The following is a 26,691-nucleotide window of genomic DNA, read 5'->3' as shown; positions in this document are numbered from 1 at the left end:
CCGGACTGGAGCCTCTTTTCATGTGTCCCTGGGACACATCTGCCTGCGAACTTCGGTCACCTGGCAGGAAGCTACGATGCCCAGACCTATGGTTAGCTGTGCAGCGAGGTGTACTGTGAGGACAGGTTCCACACACACTTCAAGTAAGAGGTCGGCCTGAGTGGAAAGGTGAGAGTTTGGGCAGCTGTGCAGACAAAGAAGGCGCCCTTTGGCCTGGGCCTAAATGCTTGTGACAGCCCACTGGACCTGCCGTGCTCTGAGGGCCCTGCCCTGGGCCCCCTGCTCCCCTGCCCTTTGTTCAGTCACAGCAGAGATGGCCACACCCACTCCTTCAGTGAGGCCAGAGTTCCAACCACCCTCAGCCCCGCCCCCTCTCCGCAGGTTACCATGGACTACAGAGGCTGCATCCTGAGGCCAGGGCGTTCCGAGAATGCCAAGGGCAGACATGATGACCTTAAATGATTTCCTCTTGTGTCAGGTTTGGTAAACTTTAGGATCTAGGAAATGGTCCACTTTACAGAAATGTTCAAATTTACTGGCATTTCATATATTCTCTGCTATAACATTGTCCTGATTCTTTCTGTATATTCTATACTTATGTTTTTGTTTTCCTTAATCAAAGTGTGTCTTTTCAATCTTTTCAAAGAAGATTCTTTGGACTTACTAAATCATCTGAATTTTATACGTTTTCTGTTGTATTAAGTTCTGCTCATATCTTTATTTATCTTTTTTCTATGTTCTCAGGGTTTATTGTTTTGATCTTCTGATGTCAATTAAAACACTTGGTTATTCATTTTAATTAATATTTTACTTATAAAGATTTGAACTTTTGAAGATTCCAGCTTACTTGTAAGTTTCTAAGGGTCAGGTCCTCTCCATTGTTGCTGGCCTAATGTTTAGTTCAACATATAGCAATGTATATATTGACCTATTTTCCCCTCGACTTTCTGTGATTCCCTACATCTCACCTTTCTTTGCAGACAAGCTATTTGAAATACCCTTAACTTATTTCACAGCCAATAAGTCATTGAAATAATGTGTATTTTTAGAGAAATCTTCTTATATAATTAGGCAGAAAATCTCACATGCCATAGTTTTCAAAACAGCATAATTTCATTCTTCTCAATGCTTAATCTGTTGTATTACACAACCTTTGAGTATGTAGCTTTATCAATGATATGTACTTTAAAAATGTTTTAGAGATCCTACCAGTGTTTGAAAACATCCTTGTTCCTTGTTTCAGTTCCAGTTTTATGTATATATTCTGCCTTGCACCTGATTATTCCAACAATTGATGGATGTCCTTGGGAATCTAATTCTGGTATTGATAGTCTTTACTGATTGTCTCCCCTCGTAGCTGATTTCTTCATTATTGTGTAAATTTAGATCATGATCTCATGTTTAGCTAAACAGCTGACATTGTAAGACGCTTAGGTGTGTACGCTCGCAAACTTCAGGAGAAAGTCGGCAAAATTTATTTGTGTCCCTCCAATGAGTTGCCCACGAGGACACCGTTTTCTACAAGTGTTGGTCCAATACTCCCTCTAGAGGCAAGGGACTCCGACACGGCTGATTGGCGGCCCCCGATCTGGGGCAGGGGCAGTGGACAGCCTGTGGCCCGGGCAGGAGCCTCTTTGCATGTGTCCCTGGGACACATCTGCCTGCGAACTTCGGTCACCTGGCAGGAAGCTACGATGCCCAGACCTATGTTTAGCTGTGCAGCGAGGTGTACTGTGAGGACAGGTTCCACACACACTTCAAGAAAGAGGTCGGCCTGAGTGGAAAGGTGAGAGTTTGGGCAGCTGTGCAGACAAAGAAGGCGCCCTTTGGCCTGGGCCTAAATGTTTGTGACACCCCACTGGACCTGCCGTGCTCTGAGGGCACTGCCCTGGGCCCCCTGCTCCCCTGCCCTTTGTTCAGTCACAGCAGAGATGGCCACACCCACTCCTTCAGTGAGGCCAGATTTCCAACCACCCTCAGCCCCGCCCCCTCTCCACAGGTTACCATGGACTACAGAGGCTGCATCCTGAGGCCAGGGCGTTCCGAGTATGCCAAGAGCAGACATGATGACCTTAAATGATTTCCTCTTGTGTCAGGTTTGGTAAACTTTAGGAGCTAGGAAATGGTCCACTTTACAGAAATGTTCAAATTTACTGGCATTTCATATATTCTCTGCTATAACATTGTCCTGATTCTTTCTGTATATTCTTTACTTATGTTTTTGTTTTCCTTAATCAAAGTGTGTCTTTTCAATCTTTTCAAAGAAGATTCTTTGGACTTTCTAAATCACCTGAATTTTATACGTTTCCTGTTGTATTAAGTTCTGCTCATATCTTTATTTATCTTTTTTCTATGTTCTCAGGGTTTATTGTTTTGATCTTCTGATGTCAATTAAAACACTTGGTTATTCATTTTAATTAATATTTTACTTATAAAGATTTGAACTTTTGAAGATTCCAGCTTTCTTGTTAGTTTCTAAGGGTCAGGTCCTCTCCATTGTTGCTGGCCTAAGGTTTAGTTCACCATATAGCAATGTATATATTGACCTATTTTCCCCTCGACTTTCGGTGATTCCCTACATCTCACCTTTCTTTGCAGACAAGCCATTTGAAATACCCTTAACTTATTTCACAGCCAATAAGTCATTGAAATAATGTGTATTTTTAGAGAAATCTCTTATATAATTAGGCAGAAAATCTCACCTGCCATAGTTTTCAAAATAGCATAATTTCACTCTTCTCAATGCTTAATCTGTTGTATTACACAACCTTTGAGTATTTAGCTTTATCAATGACATGTACTTTAAAAATGTTTTAGAGATCCTACCAGTCTTTAAAAACATCCTTGTTCCTTGTTTCAGTTCCAGTTTTATGTATATATTCTGCCTTGCACCTGATTATTCCAACAATTGATGGATGGCCTTGGGAATCTAATTCTGGTATTGATAGTCTTTACTGATTGTCTCCCCTCGTAGCTGATTTTTTCATTATTGTGTGAATTTAGATCATGAGCTCATGTTTAGCTAAACAGCTGACCTTGTAAGACGCTTAGGTGTGAACGCTCGTAAGCTTCAGGAGAAAGTCAGCAAAATTTATTTGTGTCCCTCCAATGAGTTGCCCATGAGGACACCGTTTTCTACAAGTGTTGGTCCAATACTCCCTCTAGAGGAAGGGGACTCCGACAGGGCTGATTGGCGGCCCCCGATCTGGGGCAGGGGCAGTGGGCAGCCTGTGGCCCGGACTGGAGCCTCTTTTCATGTGTCCCTGGGACACATCTGCCTGCGAACTTCGGTCACCTGGCAGGAAGCTACGATGCCCAGACCTATGGTTAGCTGTGCAGCGAGGTGTACTGTGAGGACAGGTTCCACACACACTTCAAGTAAGAGGTCGGCCTGAGTGGAAAGGTGAGAGTTTGGGCAGCTGTGCAGACAAAGAAGGCGCCCTTTGGCCTGGGCCTAAATGCTTGTGACACCCCACTGGACCTGCCGTGCTCTGAGGGCCCTGCCCTGGGCCCCCTGCTCCCCTGCCCTTTGTTCAGTCACAGCAGAGATGGCCACACCCACTCCTTCAGTGAGGCCAGAGTTCCAACCACCCTCAGCCCCGCCCCCTCTCCGCAGGTTACCATGGACTACAGAGGCTGCATCCTGAGGCCAGGGCGTTCCGAGAATGCCAAGGGCAGTCATGATGACCTTAAATGATTTCCTCTTGTGTCAGGTTTGGTAAACTTTAGGAGCTAGGAAATGGTCCACTTTACAGAAATGTTCAAATTTACTGGCATTTCATATATTCTCTGCTATAACATTGTCCTGATTCTTTCTGTATATTCTTTACTTATGTTTTTGTTTTCCTTAATCAAAGTGTGTCTTTTCAATCTTTTCAAAGAAGATTCTTTGGACTTACTAAATCACCTGAATTTTATACGTTTTCGGTTGTATTAAGTTCTGCTCATATCTTTATTTATCTTTTTTCTATGTTCTCAGGGTTTATTGTTTTGATCTTCTGATGTCAATTAAAACACTTGGTTATTCATTTTAATTAATATTTTACTTATAAAGATTTGAACTTTTGAAGATTCCAGCTTTCTTGTAAGTTTCTAAGGGTCAGGTCCTCTCCATTGTTGCTGGCCTAAGGTTTAGTTCACCATATAGCAATGTATATATTGACCTATTTTCCCCTCGACTTTCGGTGATTCCCTACATCTCACCTTTCTTTGCAGACAAGCCATTTGAAATACTCTTAACTTATTTCACAGCCAATAAGTCATTGATATAATGTGTATTTTTAGAGAAATCTTCTTATATAATTAGGCAGAAAATCTCACCTGCCATAGTTTTCAAAATAGCATAATTTCACTCTTCTCAATGCTTAATCTGTTGTATTACACAACCTTTGAGTATTTAGCTTTATCAATGACATGTACTTTAAAAATGTTTTAGAGATCCTACCAGTCTTTAAAAACATCCTTGTTCCTTGTTTCAGTTCCAGTTTTATGTATATATTCTGCCTTGCACCTGATTATTTCAACAATTGATGGATGGCCTTGGGAATCTAATTCTGGTATTGATAGTCTTTACTGATTGTCTCCCCTCGTAGCTGATTTTTTCATTATTGTGTAAATTTAGATCATGAGCTCATGTTTAGCTAAACAGCTGACCTTGTAAGACGCTTAGGTGTGAACGCTCGTAAGCTTCAGGAGAAAGTCAGCAAAATTTATTTGTGTCCCTCCAATGAGTTGCCCATGAGGACACCGTTTTCTACAAGTGTTGGTCCAATACTCCCTCTAGAGGAAGGGGACTCCGACAGGGCTGATTGGCGGCCCCCGATCTGGGGCAGGGGCAGTGGGCAGCCTGTGGCCCGGGCAGGAGCCTCTTTTCATGTGTCCCTGGGACACATCTGCCTGCGAACTTCGGTCACCTGGCAGGAAGCTACGATGCCCAGACCTATGGTTAGCTGTGCAGCGAGGTGTACTGTGAGGACAGGTTCCACACACACTTCAAGTAAGAGGTCGGCCTGAGTGGAAAGGTGAGAGTTTGGGCAGCTGTGCAGACAAAGAAGGCGCCCTTTGGCCTGGGCCTAAATGCTTGTGACAGCCCACTGGACCTGCCGTGCTCTGAGGGCCCTGCCCTGGGCCCCCTGCTCCCCTGCCCTTTGTTCAGTCACAGCAGAGATGGCCACACCCACTCCTTCAGTGAGGGCAGAGTTCCAACCACCCTCAGCCCCGCCCCCTCTCCAAAGGTTACCATGGACTACAGAGGCTGCATCCTGAGGCCAGGGCGTTCCGAGAATGCCAAGGGCAGACATGATGACCTTAAATGATTTCCTCTTGTGTCAGGTTTGGTAAACTTTAGGATCTAGGAAATGGTCCACTTTACAGAAATGTTCAAATTTACTGGCATTTCATATATTCTCTGCTATAACATTGTCCTGATTCTTTCTGTATATTCTATACTTATGTTTTTGTTTTCCTTAATCAAAGTGTGTCTTTTCAATCTTTTCAAAGAAGATTCTTTGGACTTACTAAATCACCTGAATTTTATACGTTTTCTGTTGTATTAAGTTCTGCTCATATCTTTATTTATCTTTTTTCTATGTTCTCAGGGTTTATTGTTTTGATCTTCTGATGTCAATTAAAACACTTGGTTATTCATTTTAATAAATATTTTACTTATAAAGATTTGAACTTTTGAAGATTCCAGCTTACTTGTAAGTTTCTAAGGGTCAGGTCCTCTCCATTGTTGCTGGCCTAAGGTTTAGTTCACCATATAGCAATGTATATATTGACCTATTTTCCCCTCGACTTTCTGTGATTCCCTACATCTCACCTTTCTTTGCAGACAAGTCATTTGAAATACCCTTAACTTATTTCACAGCCAATAAGTCATTGAAATAATGTGTATTTTTAGAGAAATCTTCTTATATAATTAGGCAGAAAATCTCACCTGCCATAGTTTTCAAAACAGCATAATTTCACTCTTCTCAATGCTTAATCTGTTGTATTACACAACCTTTGAGTATTTAGCTTTATCAATGACATGTACTTTAAAAATGTTTTAGAGATCCTACCAGTCTTTGAAAACATCCTTGTTCCTTGTTTCAGTTCCAGTTTTATGTATATATTCTGCCTTGCACCTGATTATTCCAACAATTGATGGATGGCCTTGGGAATCTAATTCTGGTATTGATACTCTTTACTTATTGTCTCCCCTCGTAGCTGATTTCTTCATTATTTTGTAAATTTAGATCATGAGCTCATGTTTAGCTAAACAGCTGACCTTGTAAGACGCTTAGGTGTGTACGCTCGCAAACTTCAGGAGAAAGTCGGCAAAATTTATTTGTGTCCCTCCAATGAGTTGCCCACGAGGACACCGTTTTCTACAAGTGTTGGTCCAATACTCCCTCTAGAGGCAAGGGACTCCGACACGGCTCATTGGCGGCCCCCGATCTGGGGCAGGGGCAGTGGGCAGCCTGTGGCCCGGGCAGGAGCCTCTTTGCATGTGTCCCTGGGACACATCTGCCTGCGAACTTCGGTCACCTGGCAGGAAGCTACGATGCCCAGACCTATGTTTAGCTGTGCAGCGAGGTGTACTGTGAGGACAGGTTCCACACACACTTCAAGAAAGAGGTCGGCCTGAGTGGAAAGGTGAGAGTTTGGGCAGCTGTGCAGACAAAGAAGGCGCCCTTTGGCCTGGGCCTAAATGCTTGTGACACCCCACTGGACCTGCCGTGCTCTGAGGGCCCTGCCCTGGGCCCCCTGCTCCCCTGCCCTTTGTTCAGTCACAGCAGAGATGGCCACACCCACTCCTTCAGTGAGGCCAGATTTCCAACCACCCTCAGCCCCGCCCCCTCTCCACAGGTTACCATGGAATACAGAGGCTGCATCCTGAGGCCAGGGCGTTCCCAGTATGCCAAGAGCAGACATGATGACCTTAAATGATTTCCTCTTGTGTCAGGTTTGGTAAACTTTAGGAGCTAGGAAATGGTCCACTTTACAGAAATGTTCAAATTGACTGGCATTTCATATATTCTCTGCTATAACATTGTCCTGATTCTTTCTGTATATTCTTTACTTATGTTTTTGTTTTCCTTAATCAAAGTGTGTCTTTTCAATCTTTTCAAAGAAGATTCTTTGGACTTACTAAATCACCTCAATTTTATACGTTTTCGGTTGTATTAAGTTCTGCTCATATCTTTATTTATCTTTTTTCTATGTTCTCAGGGTTTATTGTTTTGATCTTCTGATGTCAATTAAAACACTTGGTTATTCATTTGAATTAATATTTTACTTATAAAGATTTGAACTTTTGAAGATTCCAGCGTTCTTGTAAGTTTCTAAGGGTCAGGTCCTCTCCATTGTTGCTGGCCTAAGGTTTAGTTCACCATATAGCAATGTATATATTGACCTATTTTCCCCTCGACTTTCGGTGATTCCCTACATCTCACCTTTCTTTGCAGACAAGCCATTTGAAATACCCTTAACTTATTTCACAGCCAATAAGTCATTGAAATAATGTGTATTTTTAGAGAAATCTTCTTATATAATTAGGCAGAAAATCTCACCTGCCATAGTTTTCAAAATAGCATAATTTCACTCTTCTCAATGCTTAATCTGTTGTATTACACAACCTTTGAGTATTTAGCTTTATCAATGACATGTACTTTAAAAATGTTTTAGAGATCCTACCAGTCTTTAAAAACATCCTTGTTCCTTGTTTCAGTTCCAGTTTTATGTATATATTCTGCCTTGCACCTGATTATTCCAACAATTGATGGATGGCCTTGGGAATCTAATTCTGGTATTGATAGTCTTTACTGATTGTCTCCCCTCGTAGCTGATTTTTTCATTATTGTGTAAATTTAGATCATGAGCTCATGTTTAGCTAAACAGCTGACCTTGTAAGACGCTTAGGTGTGAACGCTCGTAAGCTTCAGGAGAAAGTCAGCAAAATTTATTTGTGTCCCTCCAATGAGTTGCCCATGAGGACACCGTTTTCTACAAGTGTTGGTCCAATACTCCCTCTAGAGGAAGGGGACTCCGACAGGGCTGATTGGCGGCCCCCGATCTGGGGCAGGGGCAGTGGGCAGCCTGTGGCCCGGACTGGAGCCTCTTTTCATGTGTCCCTGGGACACATCTGCCTGCGAACTTCGGTCACCTGGCAGGAAGCTACGATGCCCAGACCTATGGTTAGCTGTGCAGCGAGGTGTACAGTGAGGACAGGTTCCACACACACTTCAAGTAAGAGGTCGGCCTGAGTGGAAAGGTGAGAGTTTGGGCAGCTGTGCAGACAAAGAAGGCGCCCTTTGGCCTGGGCCTAAATGCTTGTGACACCCCACTGGACCTGCCGTGCTCTGAGGGCCCTGCCCTGGGCCCCCTGCTCCCCTGCCCTTTGTTCAGTCACAGCAGAGATGGCCACACCCACTCCTTCAGTGAGGCCAGAGTTCCAACCACCCTCAGCCCCGCCCCCTCTCCGCAGGTTACCATGGACTACAGAGGCTGCATCCTGAGGCCAGGGCGTTCCGAGAATGCCAAGGGCAGACATGATGACCTTAAATGATTTCCTCTTGTGTCAGGTTTGGTAAACTTTAGGAGCTAGGAAATGGTCCACTTTACAGAAATGTTCAAATTTACTGGCATTTCATATATTCTCTGCTATAACATTGTCCTGATTCTTTCTGTATATTCTATACTTATGTTTTTGTTTTCCTTAATCAAAGTGTGTCTTTTCAATCTTTTCAAAGAAGATTCTTTGGACTTACTAAATCACCTGAATTTTATACGTTTTCTGTTGTATTAAGTTCTGCTCATATCTTTATTTATCTTTTTTCTATGTTCTCAGGGTTTATTGTTTTGATCTTCTGATGTCAATTAAAACACTTGGTTATTCATTTTAATTAATATTTTACTTATAAATATTTGAACTTTTGAAGATTCCAGCTTACTTGTAAGTTTCTAAGGGTCAGGTCCTCTCCATTGTTGCTGGCCTAAGGTTTAGTTCACCATATAGCAATGTATATATTGACCTATTTTCCCCTCGACTTTCTGTGATTCCCTACATCTCACCTTTCTTTGCAGACAAGCCATTTGAAATACCCTTAACTTATTTCACAGCCAATAAGTCATTGAAATAATGTGTATTTTTAGAGAAATCTTCTTATATAATTAGGCAGAAAATCTCACCTGCCATAGTTTTCAAAACAGCATAATTTCACTCTTCTCAATGCTTAATCTGTTGTATTACACAACCTTTGAGTATTTAGCTTTATCAATGACATGTACTTTAAAAATGTTTTAGAGATCCTACCAGTCTTTGAAAACATCCTTGTTCCTTGTTTCAGTTCCAGTTTTATGTATATATTCTGCCTTGCACCTGATTATTCCAACAATTGATGGATGGCCTTGGGAATCTAATTCTGGTATTGATACTCTTTACTGATTGTCTCCCCTCTTAGCTGATTTTTTCATTATTGTGTAAATTTAGATCATGATCTCATGTTTAGCTAAACAGCTGACCTTGTAAGACGCTTAGGTGTGTACGCTCGCAAACTTCAGGAGAAAGTCGGCAAAATTTATTTGTGTCCCTCCAATGAGTTGCCCACGAGGACACCGTTTTCTACAAGTGTTGGTCCAATACTCCCTCTAGAGGCAAGGGACTCCGACACGGCTGATTGGCGGCCCCCGATCTGAACAGGGGCAGTGGGCAGCCTGTGGCCCGGGCAGGAGCCTCTTTGCATGTGTCCCTGGGACACATCTGCCTGCGAACTTCGGTCACCTGGCAGGAAGCTACGATGCACAGACCTATGGTTAGCTGTGCAGCGAGGTGTACTGTGAGGACAGGTTCCACACACACTTCAAGTAAGAGGTCGGCCTGAGTGGAAAGGTGAGAGTTTGGGCAGCTGTGCAGACAAAGAAGGCGCCCTTTGGCCTGGGCCTAAATGCTTGTGACAGCCCACTGGACCTGCCGTGCTCTGAGGGCCCTGCCCTGGGCCCCCTGCTCCCCTGCCCTTTGTTCAGTCACAGCAGAGATGGCCACACCCACTCCTTCAGTGAGGGCAGAGTTCCAACCACCCTCAGCCCCGCCCCCTCTCCAAAGGTTACCATGGACTACAGAGGCTGCATCCTGAGGCCAGGGCGTTCCGAGAATGCCAAGGGCAGACATGATGACCTTAAATGATTTCCTCTTGTGTCAGGTTTGGTAAACTTTAGGATCTAGGAAATGGTCCACTTTACAGAAATGTTCAAATTTACTGGCATTTCATATATTCTCTGCTATAACATTGTCCTGATTCTTTCTGTATATTCTATACTTATGTTTTTGTTTTCCTTAATCAAAGTGTGTCTTTTCAATCTTTTCAAAGAAGATTCTTTGGACTTACTAAATCACCTGAATTTTATACGTTTTCTGTTGTATTAAGTTCTGCTCATATCTTTATTTATCTTTTTTCTATGTTCTCAGGGTTTATTGTTTTGATCTTCTGATGTCAATTAAAACACTTGGTTATTCATTTTAATAAATATTTTACTTATAAAGATTTGAACTTTTGAAGATTCCAGCTTACTTGTAAGTTTCTAAGGGTCAGGTCCTCTCCATTGTTGCTGGCCTAAGGTTTAGTTCACCATATAGCAATGTATATATTGACCTATTTTCCCCTCGACTTTCTGTGATTCCCTACATCTCACCTTTCTTTGCAGACAAGTCATTTGAAATACCCTTAACTTATTTCACAGCCAATAAGTCATTGAAATAATGTGTATTTTTAGAGAAATCTTCTTATATAATTAGGCAGAAAATCTCACCTGCCATAGTTTTCAAAACAGCATAATTTCACTCTTCTCAATGCTTAATCTGTTGTATTACACAACCTTTGAGTATTTAGCTTTATCAATGACATGTACTTTAAAAATGTTTTAGAGATCCTACCAGTCTTTGAAAACATCCTTGTTCCTTGTTTCAGTTCCAGTTTTATGTATATATTCTGCCTTGCACCTGATTATTCCAACAATTGATGGATGGCCTTGGGAATCTAATTCTGGTATTGATACTCTTTACTTATTGTCTCCCCTCGTAGCTGATTTCTTCATTATTTTGTAAATTTAGATCATGATCTCATGTTTAGCTAAACAGCTGACCTTGTAAGACGCTTAGGTGTGTACGCTCGCAAACTTCAGGAGAAAGTCGGCAAAATTTATTTGTGTCCCTCCAATGAGTTGCCCACGAGGACACCGTTTTCTACAAGTGTTGGTCCAATACTCCCTCTAGAGGCAAGGGACTCCGACACGGCTCATTGGCGGCCCCCGATCTGGGGCAGGGGCAGTGGGCAGCCTGTGGCCCGGGCAGGAGCCTCTTTGCATGTGTCCCTGGGACACATCTGCCTGCGAACTTCGGTCACCTGGCAGGAAGCTACGATGCCCAGACCTATGTTTAGCTGTGCAGCGAGGTGTACTGTGAGGACAGGTTCCACACACACTTCAAGAAAGAGGTCGGCCTGAGTGGAAAGGTGAGAGTTTGGGCAGCTGTGCAGAGAAAGAAGGCGCCCTTTGGCCTGGGCCTAAATGCTTGTGACACCCCACTGGACCTGCCGTGCTCTGAGGGCCCTGCCCTGGGCCCCCTGCTCCCCTGCCCTTTGTTCAGTCACAGCAGAGATGGCCACACCCACTCCTTCAGTGAGGCCAGATTTCCAACCACCCTCAGCCCCGCCCCCTCTCCACAGGTTACCATGGAATACAGAGGCTGCATCCTGAGGCCAGGGCGTTCCCAGTATGCCAAGAGCAGACATGATGACCTTAAATGATTTCCTCTTGTGTCAGGTTTGGTAAACTTTAGGAGCTAGGAAATGGTCCACTTTACAGAAATGTTCAAATTGACTGGCATTTCATATATTCTCTGCTATAACATTGTCCTGATTCTTTCTGTATATTCTTTACTTATGTTTTTGTTTTCCTTAATCAAAGTGTGTCTTTTCAATCTTTTCAAAGAAGATTCTTTGGACTTACTAAATCACCTCAATTTTATACGTTTTCGGTTGTATTAAGTTCTGCTCATATCTTTATTTATCTTTTTTCTATGTTCTCAGGGTTTATTGTTTTGATCTTCTGATGTCAATTAAAACACTTGGTTATTCATTTGAATTAATATTTTACTTATAAAGATTTGAACTTTTGAAGATTCCAGCGTTCTTGTAAGTTTCTAAGGGTCAGGTCCTCTCCATTGTTGCTGGCCTAAGGTTTAGTTCACCATATAGCAATGTATATATTGACCTATTTTCCCCTCGACTTTCGGTGATTCCCTACATCTCACCTTTCTTTGCAGACAAGCCATTTGAAATACCCTTAACTTATTTCACAGCCAATAAGTCATTGAAATAATGTGTATTTTTAGAGAAATCTTCTTATATAATTAGGCAGAAAATCTCACCTGCCATAGTTTTCAAAATAGCATAATTTCACTCTTCTCAATGCTTAATCTGTTGTATTACACAACCTTTGAGTATTTAGCTTTATCAATGACATGTACTTTAAAAATGTTTTAGAGATCCTACCAGTCTTTAAAAACATCCTTGTTCCTTGTTTCAGTTCCAGTTTTATGTATATATTCTGCCTTGCACCTGATTATTCCAACAATTGATGGATGGCCTTGGGAATCTAATTCTGGTATTGATAGTCTTTACTGATTGTCTCCCCTCGTAGCTGATTTTTTCATTATTGTGTAAATTTAGATCATGAGCTCATGTTTAGCTAAACAGCTGACCTTGTAAGACGCTTAGGTGTGAACGCTCGTAAGCTTCAGGAGAAAGTCAGCAAAATTTATTTGTGTCCCTCCAATGAGTTGCCCATGAGGACACCGTTTTCTACAAGTGTTGGTCCAATACTCCCTCTAGAGGAAGGGGACTCCGACAGGGCTGATTGGCGGCCCCCGATCTGGGGCAGGGGCAGTGGGCAGCCTGTGGCCCGGACTGGAGCCTCTTTTCATGTGTCCCTGGGACACATCTGCCTGCGAACTTCGGTCACCTGGCAGGAAGCTACGATGCCCAGACCTATGGTTAGCTGTGCAGCGAGGTGTACAGTGAGGACAGGTTCCACACACACTTCAAGTAAGAGGTCGGCCTGAGTGGAAAGGTGAGAGTTTGGGCAGCTGTGCAGACAAAGAAGGCGCCCTTTGGCCTGGGCCTAAATGCTTGTGACACCCCACTGGACCTGCCGTGCTCTGAGGGCCCTGCCCTGGGCCCCCTGCTCCCCTGCCCTTTGTTCAGTCACAGCAGAGATGGCCACACCCACTCCTTCAGTGAGGCCAGAGTTCCAACCACCCTCAGCCCCGCCCCCTCTCCGCAGGTTACCATGGACTACAGAGGCTGCATCCTGAGGCCAGGGCGTTCCGAGAATGCCAAGGGCAGACATGATGACCTTAAATGATTTCCTCTTGTGTCAGGTTTGGTAAACTTTAGGAGCTAGGAAATGGTCCACTTTACAGAAATGTTCAAATTTACTGGCATTTCATATATTCTCTGCTATAACATTGTCCTGATTCTTTCTGTATATTCTATACTTATGTTTTTGTTTTCCTTAATCAAAGTGTGTCTTTTCAATCTTTTCAAAGAAGATTCTTTGGACTTACTAAATCACCTGAATTTTATACGTTTTCTGTTGTATTAAGTTCTGCTCATATCTTTATTTATCTTTTTTCTATGTTCTCAGGGTTTATTGTTTTGATCTTCTGATGTCAATTAAAACACTTGGTTATTCATTTTAATTAATATTTTACTTATAAATATTTGAACTTTTGAAGATTCCAGCTTACTTGTAAGTTTCTAAGGGTCAGGTCCTCTCCATTGTTGCTGGCCTAAGGTTTAGTTCACCATATAGCAATGTATATATTGACCTATTTTCCCCTCGACTTTCTGTGATTCCCTACATCTCACCTTTCTTTGCAGACAAGCCATTTGAAATACCCTTAACTTATTTCACAGCCAATAAGTCATTGAAATAATGTGTATTTTTAGAGAAATCTTCTTATATAATTAGGCAGAAAATCTCACCTGCCATAGTTTTCAAAACAGCATAATTTCACTCTTCTCAATGCTTAATCTGTTGTATTACACAACCTTTGAGTATTTAGCTTTATCAATGACATGTACTTTAAAAATGTTTTAGAGATCCTACCAGTCTTTGAAAACATCCTTGTTCCTTGTTTCAGTTCCAGTTTTATGTATATATTCTGCCTTGCACCTGATTATTCCAACAATTGATGGATGGCCTTGGGAATCTAATTCTGGTATTGATACTCTTTACTGATTGTCTCCCCTCTTAGCTGATTTTTTCATTATTGTGTAAATTTAGATCATGATCTCATGTTTAGCTAAACAGCTGACCTTGTAAGACGCTTAGGTGTGTACGCTCGCAAACTTCAGGAGAAAGTCGGCAAAATTTATTTGTGTCCCTCCAATGAGTTGCCCACGAGGACACCGTTTTCTACAAGTGTTGGTCCAATACTCCCTCTAGAGGCAAGGGACTCCGACACGGCTGATTGGCGGCCCCCGATCTGAACAGGGGCAGTGGGCAGCCTGTGGCCCGGGCAGGAGCCTCTTTGCATGTGTCCCTGGGACACATCTGCCTGCGAACTTCGGTCACCTGGCAGGAAGCTACGATGCACAGACCTATGTTTAGCTGAGCAGCGAGGTGTACTGTGAGGACAGGTTCCACACACACTTCAAGAAAGAGGTCGGCCTGAGTGGAAAGGTGAGAGTTTGGGCAGCTGTGCAGACAAAGAAGGCGCCCTTTGGCCTGGGCCTAAATGCTTGTGACACCCCACTGGACCTGCCGTGCTCTGAGGGCCCTGCCCTGGGCCCCCTGCTCCCCTGCCCTTTGTTCAGTCACAGCAGAGATGGCCACACCCACTCCTTCAGTGAGGCCAGAGTTCCAACCACCCTCAGCCCCGCCCCCTCTCCTCAGGTTACCATGGACTACAGAGGCTGCATCCTGAGGCCAGGGCGTTCCGAGAATGCCAAGGGCAGACATGATGACCTTAAATGATTTCCTCTTGTGTCAGGTTTGGTAAACTTTATGATCTAGGAAATGGTCCACTTTACAGAAATGTTCAAATTTACTGGCATTTCATATATTCTCTGCTATAACATTGTCCTGATTCTTTCTGTATATTCTATACTTATGTTTTTGTTTTCCTTAATCAAAGTGTGTCTTTTCAATCTTTTCAAAGAAGATTCTTTGGACTTACTAAATCACCTGAATTTTATACGTTTTCTGTTGTATTAAGTTCTGCTCATATCTTTATTTATCTTTTTTCTATGTTCTCAGGGTTTATTGTTTTGATCTTCTGATGTCAATTAAAACACTTGGTTATTCATTTTAATTAATATTTTACTTATAAAGATTTGAACTTTTGAAGATTCCAGCTTACTTGTAAGTTTCTAAGGGTCAGGTCCTCTCCATTGTTGCTGGCCTAAGGTTTAGTTCACCATATAGCAATGTATATATTGACCTATTTTCCCCTCGACTTTCTGTGATTCCCTACATCTCACCTTTCTTTGCAGACAAGCCATTTGAAATACCCTTAACTTATTTCACAGCCAATAAGTCATTGAAATAATGTGTATTTTTAGAGAAATCTTCTTATATAATTAGGCAGAAAATCTCACCTGCCATAGTTTTCAAAACAGCATAATTTCACTCTTCTCAATGCTTAATCTGTTGTATTACACAACCTTTGAGTATTTAGCTTTATCAATGACATGTACTTTAAAAATGTTTTAGAGATCCTACCAGTCTTTGAAAACATCCTTGTTCCTTGTTTCAGTTCCAGTTTTATGTATATATTCTGCCTTGCACCTGATTATTCCAACAATTGATGGATGGCCTTGGGAATCTAATTCTGGTATTGATACTCTTTACTGATTGTCTCCCCTCGTAGCTGATTTTTTCATTATTGTGTAAATTTAGATCATGAGCTCATGTTTAGCTAAGCAGCTGACATTGTAAGACGCTTAGGTGTGTACGCTCGCAAACTTCAGGAGAAAGTCGGCAAAATTTATTTGTGTCCCTCCAATGAGTTGCCCACGAGGACACCGTTTTCTACAAGTGTTGGTCCAATACTCCCTCTAGAGGAAAGGGACTCTGACGCGGCTGATTGGCGGCCCCCAATCTGGGGCAGGGGCAGTGGGCAGCCTGTGGCCCGGGCAGGAGCCTCTTTGCATGTGTCCCTGGGACACATCTGCCTGCGAACTTCGGTCACCTGGCAGGAAGCTACGATGCCCAGACCTATGTTTAGCTGTGCAGCGAGGTGTACTGTGAGGACAGGTTCCACACACACTTCAAGAAAGAGGTCGGCCTGAGTGGAAAGGTGAGTGTTTGGGCAGCTGTGCAGACAAAGAAGGCGCCCTTTGGCCTGGGCCTAAATGCTTGTGACACCCCACTGGACCTGCCGTGCTCTGAGGGCACTGCCCTGGGCCCCCTGCTCCCCTGCCCTTTGTTCAGTCACAGCAGAGATGGCCACACCCACTCCTTCAGTGAGGCCAGATTTCCAACCACCCTCAGCCCCGCCCCCTCTCCACAGGTTACCATGGACTACAGAGGCTGCATCCTGAGGCCAGGGCGTTCCGAGTATGCCAAGAGCAGACATGATGACCTTAAATGATTTCCTCTTGTGTCAGGTTTGGTAAACTTTAGGAGCTAGGAAATGGTCCACTTTACAGAAATGTTCAAATTTACTGGCATTTCATATATTCTCTGCTATAACATTGTCCTGATTCTTTCTGTATATTCTTTACTTATGTTTTTGTTTTCCTTAATCAAAGTGTGTCTTTTCAATCTTTTCAAAGAAGATTCTTTGGACTTACTAAATCACCTCAATTTTATACGTTTTCTGTTGAATTAAGTTCTGCTCATATCTTTATTTATCTTTTTTCTATGTTCTCAGGGTTTATTGTTTTGATCTTCTGATGTCAATTAAAACACTTGGTTATTCATTTTAATTAATATTTTACTTATAAAGATTTGAACTTTTGAAGATTCCAGCTTTCTTGTAAGTTTCTAAGGGTCAGGTCCTCTCCATTGTTGCTGGCCTAAGGTTTAGTTCACCATATAGCAATGTATATATTGACCTATTTTCCCCTCGACTTTCGGTGATTCCCTACATCTCACCTTTCTTTGCAGACAAGCCATTTGAAATACCCTTAACTTATTTCACAGCCAATAAGTCATTGAAATAATGTGTATTTTTAGAGAAATCTTCTTATATAATTAGGCAGAAAATCTCACCTGCCATAGTTTTCAAAATAGCATAATTTCACTCTTCTCAATGCTTAATCTGTTGTATTACACAACCTTTGAGTATTTAGCTTTATCAATGACATGTACTTTAAAAATATTTTAGAGATCCTACCAGTCTTTAAAAACATCCTTGTTCCTTGTTTCAGTTCCAGTTTTATGTATATATTCTGCCTTGCACCTGATTATTCCAACAATTGATGGATGGCCTTGGGAATCTAATTCTGGTATTGATAGTCTTTACTGATTGTCTCCCCTCGTAGCTGATTTTTTCATTATTGTGTAAATTTAGATCATGAGCTCATGTTTAGCTAAACAGCTGACCTTGTAAGACGCTTAGGTGTGAACGCTCGTAAGCTTCAGGAGAAAGTCAGCAAAATTTATTTGTGTCCCTCCAATGAGTTGCCCATGAGGACACCGTTTTCTACAAGTGTTGGTCCAATACTCCCTCTAGAGGAAGGGGACTCCGACAGGGCTGATTGGCGACCCCGATCTGGGGCAGGGGCAGTGGGCAGCCTGTGGCCCGGACTGGAGCCTCTTTTCATGTGTCCCTGGGACACATCTGCCTGCGAACTTCGGTCACCTGGCAGGAAGCTACGATGCCCAGACCTATGGTCAGCTGTGCAGCGAGGTGTACTGTGAGGACAGGTTCCACACACACTTCAAGTAAGAGGTCGGCCTGAGTGGAAAGGTGAGAGTTTGGGCAGCTGTGCAGACAAAGAAGGCGCCCTTTGGCCTGGGACTAAATGCTTGTGACAGCCCACTGGACCTGCCGTGCTCTGAGGGCCCTGCCCTGGGCCCCCTGCTCCCCTGCCCTTTGTTCAGTCACAGCAGAAATGGCCACACCCACTCCTTCAGTGAGGGCAGAGTTCCAACCAACCTCAGCTCCGCCCCCTCTCAGCAGTTTACCATGGACTACAGAGGCTGCATCCTGAGGCCAGGGCGTTCCGAGAATGCCAAGGGCAGACATGATGACCTTAAATGATTTCCTCTTGTGTCAGGTTTGGTAAACTTTAGGAGCTAGGAAATGGTCCACTTTACAGAAATGTTCAAATTTACTGGCATTTCATATATTCTCTGCTATAACATTGTCCTGATTCTTTCTATATATTCTTTACTTATGTTTTTGTTTTCCTTAATCAAAGTGTGTCTTTTCAATCTTTGCAAAGAAGATTCTTTGGACTTACTAAATCACCTGAATTTTATACGTTTTCGGTTGTATTAAGTTCTGCTCATATCTTTATTTATCTTTTTTCTATGTTCTCAGGGTTTATTGTTTTGATCTTCTGATGTCAATTAAAACACTTGGTTATTCATTTGAATAAATATTTTACTTATAAAGATTTGAACTTTTGAAGATTCCAGCTTACTTGTAAGTTTCTAAGGGTCAGGTCCTCTCCATTGTTGCTGGCCTAAGGTTTAGTTCACCATATAGCAATGTATATATTGACCTATTTTCCCCTCGACTTTCTGTGATTCCCTACATCTCACCTTTCTTTGCAGACAAGCCATTTGAAATACCCTTAACTTATTTCACAGCCAATAAGTCATTGAAATAATGTGTATTTTTAGAGAAATCTTCTTATATAATTAGGCAGAAAATCTCACCTGCCATAGTTTTCAAAATAGCATAATTTCACTCTTCTCAATGCTTAATCTGTTGTATTACACAACCTTTGAGTATTTAGCTTTATCAATGACATGTACTTTAAAAATGTTTTAGAGACCCTACCGGTCTTTAAAAACATCCTTGTTCCTTGTTTCAGTTCCAGTTTTATGTATATATTCTGCCTTGCACCTGATTATTACAACAATTGCTGGATGGCCTTGGGAATCTAACTCTGGTATTGATAGTCTTTACTGATTGTCTCCCCTCGTAGCTGATTTTTTCATTATTGTGTAAATTTAGATCATGAGCTCATGTTTAGCTAAACAGCTGACCTTGTAAGACGCTTAGGTGTGAACGCTCGTAAGCTTCAGGAGAAAGTCAGCAAAATTTATTTCTGTCCGTGCAATGAGTTGCCCATGAGGACACCGTTTTCTACAAGTGTTGGTCCAATACTCCCTCTAGAGGAAGGGGACTCCGACAGGGCTGATTGGCGGCCCCCGATCTGGGGCAGGGGCAGTGGGCAGCCTGTGGCCCGGACTGGAGCCTCTTTTCATGTGTCCCTGGGACACATCTGCCTGCGAACTTTGGTCACCTGGCAGGAAGCTACGATGCCCAGACCTATGGTTTGCTGTGCAGTGAGGTGTACTGTGAGGACAGGTTCCACACACACTCCAAGTAAGAGGTAGGCCTGAGTGGAAAGGTGAGAGTTTGGGCAGCTGTGCAGACAAAGAAGGCGCCCTTTGGCCTGGGACTAAATGCTTGTGACAGCCCACTGGACCTGCCGTGCTCTGAGGGCCCTGCCCTGGGCCCCCTGCTCCCCTGCCGTTTGTTCAGTCACAGCAGAAATGGCCACACCCACTCCTTCAGTGAGGGCAGAGTTCCAACCAACCTCAGCTCCGCCCCCTCTCAGCAGTTCACCATGGACTACAGAGGCTGCATCCTGAGGCCAGGGCGTTCCGAGAATGACAAGGGCAGACATGATGACCTTAAATGATTTCCTCTTGTGTCAGGTTTGGTAAACTTTAGGAGCTAGGAAATGGTCCACTTTACAGAAATGTTCAAATTTACTGGCATTTCATATATTCTCTGCTATAACATTGTCCTGATTCTTTCTGTATATTCTTTACTTATGTTTTTGTTTTCCTTAATCAAAGTGTGTCTTTTCAATCTTTTCAAAGAAGATTCTTTGGACTTACTAAATCACCTGAATTTTATATGTTTTCTGTTGTATTAAGTTCTGCTCATATCTTTATTTATCTTTTTTCTATGTTCTCAGGGTTTATTGTTTTGATCTTCTGATGTCAATTAAAACACTTGGTTATTCATTTTAATTAATATTTTACTTATAAAGATTTGAACTTTTGAAGATTCCAGCTTACTTGTAAGTTTCTAAGGGTCAGGTCCTCTCCATTGTTGCTGGCCTAAGGTTTAGTTCACCATATAGCAATGTATATATTGACCTATTTTCCCCTCGACTTTCGGTGATTCCCTACATCTCACCTTTCTTTGCAGACAAGCCATTTGAAATACCCTTAACTTATTTCACAGCCAATAAGTCATTGAAATAATGTGTATTTTTAGAGAAATCTTCTTATATAATTAGGCAGAAAATCTCACCAGCCATAGTTTTCAAAATAGCATAATTTCGCTCTTCTCAATGCTTAATCTGTTGTATTACACAACCTTTGAGTATTTAGCTTTATCAATGACATGTACTTTAAAAATGTTTTAGAGATCCTACCAGTCTTTAAAAACATCCTTGTTCCTTGTTTCAGTTCCAGTTTTATGTATATATTCTGCCTTGCACCTGATTATTCCAACAATTGATGGATGGCCTTGGGAATCTAATTCTGGTATTGATAGTCTTTACTGATTGTCTCCCCTCGTAGCTGATTTTTTCATTATTGTGTAAATTTAGATCATGAGCTCATGTTTAGCTAAACAGCTGACCTTGTAAGACGCTTAGGTGTGAACGCTCGTAAGCTTCAGGAGAAAGTCAGCAAAATTTATTTGTGTCCCTCCAATGAGTTGCCCATGAGGACACCGTTTTCTACAAGTGTTGGTCCAATACTCCCTCTAGAGGAAGGGGACTCCGACAGGGCTGATTGGCGGCCCCCGATCTGGGGCAGGGGCAGTGGGCAGCCTGTGGCCCGGACTGGAGCCTCTTTTCATGTGTCCCTGGGACACATCTGCCTGCGAACTTCGGTCACCTGGCAGGAAGCTATGATGCCCAGATCTATGGTTAGCTGTGCAGCGAGGTGTACTGTGAGGACAGGTTCCACACACACTTCAAGTAAGAGGTCGGCCTGAGTGGAAAGGTGAGAGTTTGGGCAGCTGTGCAGACAAAGAAGGCGCCCTTTGGCCTGGGCCTAAATGCTTGTGACAGCCCACTGGACCTGCCGTGCTCTGAGGGCCCTGCCCTGGGCCCCCTGCTCCCCTGCCCTTTGTTCAGTCACAGCAGAGATGGCCACACCCACTCCTTCAGTGAGGCCAGAGTTCCAACCACCCTCAGCCCCGCCCCCTCTCCGCAGGTTACCATGGACTACAGAGGCTGCATCCTGAGGCCAGGGCGTTCCGAGAATGCCAAGGGCAGACATGATGACCTTAAATGATTTCCTCTTGTGTCAGGTTTGGTAAACTTTAGGATCTAGGAAATGGTCCACTTTACAGAAATGTTCAAATTTACTGGCATTTCATATATTCTCTGCTATAACATTGTCCTGATTCTTTCTGTATATTCTATACTTATGTTTTTGTTTTCCTTAATCAAAGTGTGTCTTTTCAATCTTTTCAAAGAAGATTCTTTGGACTTACTAAATCACCTGAATTTTATACGTTTTCTGTTGTATTAAGTTCTGCTCATATCTTTATTTATCTTTTTTCTATGTTCTCAGGGTTTATTGTTTTGATCTTCTGATGTCAATTAAAACACTTGGTTATTCATTTGAATTAATATTTTACTTATAAAGATTTGAAATTTTGAAGATTCCAGCTTACTTGTAAGTTTCTAAGGGTCAGGTCCTCTCCATTGTTGCTGGCCTAAGGTTTAGTTCACCATATAGCAATGTATATATTGACCTATTTTCCCCTCGACTTTCTGTGATTCCCTACATCTCACCTTTCTTTGCAGACAAGCCATTTGAAATACCCTTAACTTATTTCACAGCCAATAAGTCATTGAAATAATGTGTATTTTTAGAGAAATCTTCTTATATAATTAGGCAGAAAATCTCACCTGCCATAGTTTTCAAAACAGCATAATTTCACTCTTCTCAATGCTTAATCTGTTGTATTACACAACCTTTGAGTATTTAGCTTTATCAATGACATGTACTTTAAAAATGTTTTACAGATCCTACCAGTGTTTGAAAACATCCTTGTTCCTTGTTTCAGTTCCAGTTTTATGTATATATTCTGCCTTGCACCTGATTATTCCAACAATTGATGGATGGCCTTGGGAATCTAATTCTGGTATTGATACTCTTTACTGATTGTCTCCCCTCGTAGCTGATTTTTTAATTATTGTGTAAATTTAGATCATGATCTCATGTTTAGCTAAACAGCTGACATTGTAAGACGCTTAGGTGTGTACGCTCGCAAACTTCAGGAGAAAGTCGGCAAAATTTATTTGTGTCCCTCCAATGAGTTGCCCACGAGGACACCGTTTTCTACAAGTGTTGGTCCAATACTCCCTCTAGAGGCAAGGGACTCCGACACGGCTCATTGGCGGCCCCCGATCTGGGGCAGGGGCTGTGGGCAGCCTGTGGCCCGGGCAGGAGCCTCTTTGCATGTGTCCCTGGGACACATCTGCCTGCGAACTTCGGTCACCTGGCAGGAAGCTACGATGCCCAGACCTATGTTTAGCTGTGCAGCGAGGTGTACTGTGAGGACAGGTTCCACACACACTTCAAGAAAGAGGTCGGCCTGAGTGGAAAGGTGAGAGTTTGGGCAGCTGTGCAGACAAAGAAGGCGCCCTTTGGCCTGGGCCTAAATGCTTGTGACACCCCACTGGACCTGCCGTGCTCTGAGGGCAGTGCCGTGGGCCCCCTGCTCCCCTGCCCTTTGTTCAGTCACAGCAGAGATGGCCACACCCACTCCTTCAGGGAGGCCAGATTTCCAACCACCCTCAGCCCCGCCCCCTCTCCACAGGTTACCATGGACTACAGAGGCTGCATCCTGAGGCCAGGGCGTTCCGAGTATGCCAAGAGCAGACATGATGACCTTAAATGATTTCCTCTTGTGTCAGGTTTGGTAAACTTTAGGAGCTAGGAAATGGTCCACTTTACAGAAATGTTCAAATTTACTGGCATTTCATATATTCTCTGCTATAACATTGTCCTGATTCTTTCTGTATATTCTTTACTTATGTTTTTGTTTTCCTTAATCAAAGTGTGTCTTTTCAATCTTTGCAAAGAAGATTCTTTGGACTTACTAAATCACCTGAATTTTATACGTTTCCTGTTGTATTAAGTTCTGCTCATATCTTTATTTATCTTTTTTCTATGTTCTCAGGGTTTATTGTTTTGATCTTCTGATGTCAATTAAAACACTTGGTTATTCATTTTAATTAATATTTTACTTATAAAGATTTGAACTTTTGAAGATTCCAGCTTTCTTGTAAGTTTCTAAGGGTCAGGTCCTCTCCATTGTTGCTGGCCTAAGGTTTAGTTCACCATATAGCAATGTATATATTGACCTATTTTCCCCTCGACTTTCGGTGATTCCCTACATCTCACCTTTCTTTGCAGACAAGCCATTTGAAATACCCTTAACTTATTTCACAGCCAATAAGTCATTGAAATAATGTGTATTTTTAGAGAAATCTTCTTATATAATTAGGCAGAAAATCTCACCTGCCATAGTTTTCAAAATAGCATAATTTCACTCTTCTCAATGCTTAATCTGTTGTATTACACAACCTTTGAGTATTTAGCTTTATCAATGACATGTACTTTAAAAATGTTTTAGAGATCCTACCAGTCTTTGAAAACATCCTTGTTCCTTTTTTCAGTTCCAGTTTTATATATATATTCTGCCTTGCACCTGATTATTCCAACAATTGATGGATGGCCTTGGGAATCTAATTCTGGTATTGATAGTCTTTACTGATTGTCTCCCCTCGTAGCTGATTTTTTCATTATTGTGTAAATTTAGATCATGAGCTCATGTTTAGCTAAACAGCTGACCTTGTAAGACGCTTAGGTGTGAACGCTCGTAAGCTTCAGGAGAAAGTCAGCAAAATTTATTTGTGTCCCTCCAATGAGTTGCCCATGAGGACACCGTTTTCTACAAGTGTTGGTCCAATACTCCCTCTAGAGGAAGGGGACTCCGACAGGGCTGATTGGCGGCCCCCGATCTGGGGCAGGGGCAGTGGGCAGCCTGTGGCCCGGACTGGAGCCTCTTTTCATGTGTCCCTGGGACACATCTGCCTGCGAACTTCGGTCACCTGGCAGGAAGCTACGATGCCCAGACCTATGGTTAGCTGTGCAGCGAGGTGTACTGTGAGGACAGGTTCCACACACACTTCAAGTAAGAGGTCGGCCTGAGTGGAAAGGTGAGAGTTTGGGCAGCTGTGCAGACAAAGAAGGCGCCCTTTGGCCTGGGCCTAAATGCTTGTGACACCCCACTGGACCTGCCGTGCTCTGAGGGCCCTGCCCTGGGCCCCCTGCTCCCCTGCCCTTTGTTCAGTCACAGCAGAGATGGCCACACCCACTCCTTCAGTGAGGGCAGAGTTCCAACCACCCTCAGACCCGCCCCCTCTCCGCAGGTTACCATGGACTACAGAGGCTGCATCCTGAGGCCAGGGCGTTCCGAGAATGCCAAGGGCAGACATGATGACCTTAAATGATTTCCTCTTGTGTCAGGTTTGGTAAACTTTAGGATCTAGGAAATGGTCCACTTTACAGAAATGTTCAAATTTACTGGCATTTCATATATTCTCTGCTATAACATTGTCCTGATTCTTTCTGTATATTCTATACTTATGTTTTTGTTTTCCTTAATCAAAGTGTGTCTTTTCAATCTTTTCAAAGAAGATTCTTTGGACTTACTAAATCATCTGAATTTTATACGTTTTCTGTTGTATTAAGTTCTGCTCATATCTTTATTTATCTTTTTTCTATGTTCTCAGGGTTTATTGTTTTGATCTTCTGATGTCAATTAAAACACTTGGTTATTCATTTTAATTAATATTTTACTTATAAAGATTTGAACTTTTGAAGATTCCAGCTTACTTGTAAGTTTCTAAGGGTCAGGTCCTCTCCATTGTTGCTGGCCTAATGTTTAGTTCAACATATAGCAATGTATATATTGACCTATTTTCCCCTCGACTTTCTGTGATTCCCTACATCTCACCTTTCTTTGCAGACAAGCTATTTGAAATACCCTTAACTTATTTCACAGCCAATAAGTCATTGAAATAATGTGTATTTTTAGAGAAATCTTCTTATATAATTAGGCAGAAAATCTCACATGCCATAGTTTTCAAAACAGCATAATTTCATTCTTCTCAATGCTTAATCTGTTGTATTACACAACCTTTGAGTATGTAGCTTTATCAATGACATGTACTTTAAAAATGTTTTAGAGATCCTACCAGTGTTTGAAAACATCCTTGTTCCTTGTTTCAGTTCCAGTTTTATGTATATATTCTGCCTTGCACCTGATTATTCCAACAATTGATGGATGGCCTTGGGAATCTAATTCTGGTATTGATAGTCTTTACTGATTGTCTCCCCTCGTAGCTGATTTCTTCATTATTGTGTAAATTTAGATCATGATCTCATGTTTAGCTAAACAGCTGACATTGTAAGACGCTTAGGTGTGTACGCTCGCAAACTTCAGGAGAAAGTCGGCAAAATTTATTTGTGTCCCTCCAATGAGTTGCCCACGAGGACACCGTTTTCTACAAGTGTTGGTCCAATACTCCCTCTAGAGGCAAGGGACTCCGACACGGCTGATTGGCGGCCCCCGATCTGGGGCAGGGGCAGTGGACAGCCTGTGGCCCGGGCAGGAGCCTCTTTGCATGTGTCCCTGGGACACATCTGCCTGCGAACTTCGGTCACCTGGCAGGAAGCTACGATGCCCAGACCTATGTTTAGCTGTGCAGCGAGGTGTACTGTGAGGACAGGTTCCACACACACTTCAAGAAAGAGGTCGGCCTGAGTGGAAAGGTGAGAGTTTGGGCAGCTGTGCAGACAAAGAAGGCGCCCTTTGGCCTGGGCCTAAATGTTTGTGACACCCCACTGGACCTGCCGTGCTCTGAGGGCACTGCCCTGGGCCCCCTGCTCCCCTGCCCTTTGTTCAGTCACAGCAGAGATGGCCACACCCACTCCTTCAGGGAGGCCAGATTTCCAACCACCCTCAGCCCCGCCCCCTCTCCACAGGTTACCATGGACTACAGAGGCTGCATCCTGAGGCCAGGGCGTTCCGAGTATGCCAAGAGCAGACATGATGACCTTAAATGATTTCCTCTTGTGTCAGGTTTGGTAAACTTTAGGAGCTAGGAAATGGTCCACTTTACAGAAATGTTCAAATTTACTGGCATTTCATATATTCTCTGCTATAACATTGTCCTGATTCTTTCTGTATATTCTTTACTTATGTTTTTGTTTTCCTTAATCAAAGTGTGTCTTTTCAATCTTTTCAAAGAAGATTCTTTGGACTTTCTAAATCACCTGAATTTTATACGTTTCCTGTTGTATTAAGTTCTGCTCATATCTTTATTTATCTTTTTTCTATGTTCTCAGGGTTTATTGTTTTGATCTTCTGATGTCAATTAAAACACTTGGTTATTCATTTTAATTAATATT

Source organism: Mesoplodon mirus, assembly GCF_964341445.2.
Source record: "Mesoplodon mirus genome assembly, chromosome: 1".
Taxonomy (NCBI): domain Eukaryota; kingdom Metazoa; phylum Chordata; class Mammalia; order Artiodactyla; family Ziphiidae; genus Mesoplodon; species Mesoplodon mirus.
This window is presented reverse-complemented; position numbering follows the sequence as displayed.